Here is a 6851-nt window from a genome sequence, read left to right as displayed (position 1 = left end):
TATGATTCACGTTCGACCTTTCGGTCTCCGTGTTCCGAGGCCATATCTGTATATGCTAGGCTCGTCAAGTATGACCTGAGTATTCCGCGAGTGCAACTGTTTTGCACCCGTTGTATTTGAACGTAGAGCCTATCACACCCGATCATCACGTGGTGTCTCAGCACGAAGAACTTTCGCAACGGTGCATACTCAGGGAGAACACTTCTTGATTATTAAGTGAGAGATCATCTTAAAATGCTACCGTCAATCAAAGCAAGATAAGATGCATAAAGGATAAGCATCACATGCAATCAATATAAGTGATATGATATGGCCATAATCATCTTGTGCTTGTGATCTCCATCTTCGAAGCACCGTCGTGATCACCATCATCACCGGCGCGACACCTTGATCTCCATCGTAGCATCGTTGTCGTTACGCCGTCTATTGCTTCTACGACTATCGCTACCGCTTAGTGATAAAGTAAAGCAATTACAGGGCGTTTGCATTTCATACAATAAAGTGACAACCATATGGCTCCTGCCAGTTGCCGATAACTTCGGTTACAAAACATGATCATCTCATACAATAAAATATAGCATCACGTGTTGACCATATCACATCACAACATGCCCTGCAAAAACAAGTTAGACGTCCTCTACTTTGTTGTTGCAAATTTTACGTGGCTGCTACGGGCTTAGCAAGAACCGTTCTTACCTACGCATCAAAAACCACAACGATAGTTCGTCAAGTTGGTGCTGTTTTAACCTTCGCAAGGACCGGGCGTAGCCACACTCGATTCAGCTAAAGTGAGAGAGACAGACACCCGCCAGCCACCTTTAAGCACGAGTGCTCGTAACGGTGAAACCAGTCTCGCGTAAGCGTACGCGTAATGTCGGTCCGGGCCGCTTCATCTCAAAATACCGCCGAACCAAAGTATGACATGCTGGTAAGCAGTATGACTTGTATCGCCCACAACTCACTTGTGTTCTACTCGTGCATATAACATCAACGCATAAAACCTAGGCTCGGATGCCACTGTTGGGGAACGTAGTAATTTCAAAAAAATTCCTACGTACACGCAAGATCATGGTGATGGCATAGCAACGAGAGGGGAGAGTGTTGTCCACGTACCCTCGTAGACCGTAAGCGGAAGCGTTATGACAACGCGGTTGATGTAGTCGTACGTCTTCACGATCCGAACGATCCAAGTACCGAACGTACGGCACCTTCGAGTTCAGCACACATTCAGCTCGATGACGATCCCCGGGCTCCGATCCAGCAAAGCTTTGGGGATGAGTTCCGTCAGCACGACGGCATGGTGACGATGATGATGCTCTACCGGCGCAGGGCTTCGCCTAAACTCCGCGATGATATGACCGAGGTGGAATATGGTGGAGGGGGGCACCGCACACGGCTAAGGAACGATCCGTAGATCAACTTGTGTGTCTATGGGGTGCCCCCCTCCCCCGTATACAAAGGGGGAGAGGAGGAGGGGGCCGGCCTAAGGGGAGGCGCGCCCTAGGAGGGGGAAACCTACTCCAAGTAGGTTTGCCCCTTCCCTTTCCTATTCCAAGAAGGAGGGGGAAGGAAGGAGTGGGAGAGGGGGAAGGCAATATTCGGACTCAAGGGGAGGGGGCGCGCCTCTTGCCCTGGCCGGCCCCTCTCTCTCTCCACTAGGGCCCATCAAGGCCCATTACTTCCCGGGGGGTTCCGGTAACCCTCCGGTACTCCGTTTTTTCTCCGAAAACACCCGGAACACTTCTGGTGTCCGAATATAGTCATCCAATATATCAATCTTTATGTCTTGACCATTTCGAGACTCCTCGTCATGTCCGTGATCACATCCGGGACTCCGAACAACCTTTGGTACATCAAAACTTATAAACTCATAATAAAACTGTCATCGTAACGTTAAGCGTGCGGACCCTACGGGTTTGAGAACTATGTAGACATGACCTAGAACTATTCTCGGTCAATAACCAATAGCGGAACCTGGATGCCCATATTGGTTCCTACATATTCTACGAAGATCTTTATCGGTCAAACCGCATAACAACATACGTTGTTCCCTTTGTCATCGGTATGTTACTTGCCCGAGATTTGATCGTTGGTATCCAATACCTAGTTCAATCTCGTTACCGGCAAGTCTCTTTACTCGTTCCGTAATGCATCATCCCGTAACCAACTCATTTGGTCACATTGCTTGCAAGGCTTATAATGATGTGCATTACCGAGAGGGCCCAGAGATACCTCTCCGACAATCGGAGTGACAAAACCTAATCTCGAAATACGCCAACTCAACATGTACCTTCGGAGACACCTGTAGTACTCCTTTATAATCACCTAGTTACGTTGTGACGTTTGGTAGTACCCAAAGTGTTCCTCCGGTAAATGGGAGTTGCATAATTCTCATAGTTACAGGAACATGTATAAGTCATGAAGAAAGCAATAGCAGTATACTAAACGATCAAGTGCTAGGCTAACGGAATGGGTCATGTCAATCACATCATTCTTCTAATGATGTGATCCCATTAATCAAATGACAACACATGTCTATGGTTAGGAAACATAACCATCTTTGATTAATGAGCTAGTCAAGTAGAGGCATACTAGTGGCTATATGTTTGTCTATGTATTCACACATGTATCATGTTTCTGGTTAATACAATTCTAGCATGAATAATAAACATTTATCATGATATGAGGAAATAAATAATAACTTTATTATTGCCTCTAGGGCATATTTCCTTCACAAGCTTCACAATTCGGCGGCGCTTCGCCATCCAGAGCTAATCATCGCTGGAGAATTAGAGGTAGGAAATTAGAACCACACAGGGCTTCTAATTATGAGGACAAGAGGATTAACCTAGCTCTAATTAGTCAACCAGGACCAACTAGAACTAGAACTAGAAGAACTATCGGAGGCTCCAAAACTTATCTCCTAAAAGAGAAAAATCCCATAGTATATATAGGTTGGAGGGAGAGGTAGGGCTGCCACCAAGGGGGAAGTAGTCCCCCTTGGTGCGCTGTCCTAGGGAAGGAGGAGTCTAACTCCTCCCCTTCCCCAATTCAGCCTCCTTCAGGAAGGAGGCACTTTCCCACTTGGACGTTTCTCGCCCAAGTTGCCTTCCACCACTTGCCTTTTTAGGCCCGTTGATATTAAATTAAATATAAAATTGTTCTAAATATTTTCAGACCATTATATATATAATTTAACATCCCCAGAATTTTTTTCCACCTATATATATTTATCAGTAATACCCAAAAACATTACACGATATTTAAGCAATTCCAAAAATATATTCTTATCACCCCCGTCTTATTAACGCTCAGTAGATCGTGTTTGCCTTAAGCTTGTGACCCCGTAGGTTTGGCAACTCATAGACATGAACGAAATTGTTCGTTCAATAACCGGTAGCGGGATAGTGGACGTCCATATTGATCCCTATGAGCACACGAATGATATTCGAGTGAACCTTTGGTTATCATGTGATGATCCTTTGCTTTGCGATACTTCACAAAACCCAGGATGCATTGTTATCCTCCGGAGTCATCACCATGCTCACTATACCGAAACCATCATTGACGGTTTTGTTCTTCCCTCTCGTTATTGTGTTCCGGCATCCCCGTGATGGAGTCACCTATGTCTGGCCAGACAATGATTGATGTTATCACACCGAGAGGGACCTAAGAATATCTCTCCATCGTCGGAGGAGCAAATCCCACTCTCGACCTATCCAACTACTTGTCAAACTTTCTGATGAACCTGTAAGTTGCCGGTATGATCAGCGTGTTACTGGTGACGTTTGAGCAACCCCAAAGCTCATTGTACGATACGAAGTGACCACAATACTCTCATGGTCTAAGGAGCAAGATCACACATTTAACACTCCGTGTTATTACAATTGAATACAGACAATATTAATCCAATTCACAACACACAATATTGGGTCGATTCAATATGACCAGTCTTCCAACGACATAATCTCAATGTTGTTTTTAGGACTATTGTTACACTTAACAATATCCTAAGATCCGGAAACATGATCACCAACAACACTTGAGCTAGTCCTAGAAGCAAGACTATGAACCTTTTATTTTACCGTTTATCATTCCACACGTGCATATGAGTTTTCCAACAGTCTCCCACTTACACTATAACTATGAATATAGACATATAATAATACAAATATTATTGCCTCTAGGGCATATTTCCAACAGTCTCCCACTTGCACTAGAGTCAATAATCTAGTTAACACTTTTAGCTTTCACACCGTGACTATCCATGCTTTTACTTGTGGTATAGACTTCGTCCTATCAGATCTCACAAACTTCAGATCCGTGTGTATTATTTGCATTTCAATAAATCTGTCATGCTTTCACATGAATTCATAATGTATGTGAAACAAGCTTGGTATATATTGAATCACTGGCAAGACCATTGTTTCCTTTGCTTGAGCCATAGAACCGCTATTGAGAATAATATTCTATTTGCACAATCATCTAGAAACCATACTGAGTTCATAGATGAGCCTTTGATTCATCACCCTCTATTGTTGCTTCTAAAGCGACAACATACTTAGGCACTATAGTAACTTTCTTGGACCAATTCCAACTTACTGTGCCACCATTAATCAATTAACTGAACCAGAAAATCGCTTGGAGCCACTACAAAAAAAGACACATCTGTGACATTTTGGCATGAACAAAAAGTTTTTCTGTCATGGTTACGACACTTCTATGACGATAATTGTGACAAAAACACGTATCATCATGGATGTGGTGGGCTCCTACTTGTATGACAAAAAATCACGACAGAAAATGGGCTTTTCATCCTGGGCGGGCCGGAGACGCACCTCCATGACATTCTTTTGGGCCATCCATGATGAAAAAAATCTTGATAGAAGCAAGGGCGAGGAAAATATCGGGGAGTTCCCGGTTACGGTGGGTGGTCGGGGCCGAGCGATGCATTGTGGTTTGTGCATTTCTCTCATGTACGCACGTGTGTGCGAGGCGTTGGCTAACTGAACCCCAGCGATCGCACTAGCTATGTTACTGAACCCGAACAATTGATCCCTTGTCTGTTAACTGAACCCGAGCAATTCATTCACTGCTCACTGAACCCGAGTGATTCCTTTGCTACTGCTGCTAACTGAACCAGAGCGATCGATCACTACTGCTGCTTACTGAAGCCGATCGAGCCCCCATGCGAGGTGTAGCCACCCGGTGTTGCGTTGCCTCTCGGTGAATAGTGGTCATTGCTACCATGCGTGGTATGTAGAACAAGTTGAGATGTGGTGAGTGGAACCGGTTGGTTGGTTGTGGATGAACAGTTCCCAATGGGGGTTGGATGAACAAGACCCCGTGGCAGTAGGTCATTGCCGCTAGATGAACAGGACACCGAGGAGGCTGCCACACCCCAACTGGTTGGGGGTGGATGAACAGGACCCTATGGAGGCTCTATGAACAGTAGACGGTGGAGGTTGGAGGACGATGGTGGATGAATAGTACCTCATGGAGGCTGGAGCGAGAGGCAGTTGACGGCAGATGAATAGTAGCCCGTGGAGTCCCGTTTTGCCGTACGCCACACCCCTCCTGATAAATAGGACCTTGTTTCGACGATAGGCGCTCCAACAAAAGTGCGCTTCCTCTGTTTTGTGGTACGCCACACCCCTCCCGATGAACAAGACCCCGTTTCAATAGTAGGTGCTCGAACAAAAGTCTATTTCCTCCATTTTGCGATGCGCTAGACCCCTCCCGATGAACAAGATCCCGTTTCGACCATAGGCAGTCGAACAGAAGGCCGTTTTCCTCCATTTTGTGGTATGCCATGCCTCGTTTCGGTTGTTCTGTCCAAGTCGGTTGGCTCTCGATGAACACGTCACATTTCGTTGTCTCCCGATGAACATGACGCAGTTTCTCCATTCTGACCCAGCCTGTTGGCTGCCGATGAATAGGACGCAATTGCTGCCGTCCGCTGCCTCTCCATGTAAACAAGCCCTGGCCGTATGTATGCGCGAGTAGGCATTTGAGACCCCACCCATATGTACATACGTGGCCGTATTTTTTGGCATGTGGTTGTAGTATGTATACACGGTTTAGACTGGACTGGCTGAACTGCTACGTCAGGGGCTCTACTCTTGCTCGGCCATGGTTCATCGTTGCAGACAGACCGATCGACCTGTATGTACGTACACGTTTGCGACTAGACAGATAACGCTATGTACGCTTCGACCGGGTGGGTCCTAGCTATCAAGAAGGATAAGGACGCACTTCATTGCATGCGATGATATAGCTAGTGGGTCCCAGCTATTAGGGGAAGGAATCATTTTTATTTTGCAAGTAATAAGGAGGCATTTCCTTGTGTTCGATGTTGGATTCAGGGCTCCGCAGACCCAAGAAGGTTCTTACTCTGGGGCGTGTGCGAAGATCCCGACCAGCCCTAGCTTCAAGCTAACCACACCACGGCCTAAGCCTCGTCAAGTCCGTGCGAGCGGGGAAGAAGATGAACACAGAGATTTACGCAGGTTCAGGCCACCTCGTGGTGTAAAACCCTACTCCTGCTTTTGGTGGATTGGCCTCACGAGGAGGTAGAAGTTGAACTAGTATAGTGGTTGAGCGACCTCGCGAGGGCTCGGGTCGTGAGGCTGGATCGGTCCTTCTCTACGGTGATGGCTAGCCCATATTTATAGTGCCCATGGTCCTCTTCCCTCATAGCTTAGGTGGGAAGGGATCCCACAATGACCAATTTTGAAAGGGGACAAGGAGTACATCTTATCCTGACGAAAGGTGGTCTTCGCCTGCAAAGCTTCTGGCCATGACGCAGTGGTGGGCTCGGCGATGACATCTGTCCTGCCGAGCTCGTGGTC

The sequence above is a fragment of the Triticum aestivum genome, chromosome 2B, assembly GCF_018294505.1.
Source record: "Triticum aestivum cultivar Chinese Spring chromosome 2B, IWGSC CS RefSeq v2.1, whole genome shotgun sequence".
Classification (NCBI taxonomy): domain Eukaryota; kingdom Viridiplantae; phylum Streptophyta; class Magnoliopsida; order Poales; family Poaceae; genus Triticum; species Triticum aestivum.
Note: the sequence above shows the minus strand (reverse complement) of the source record.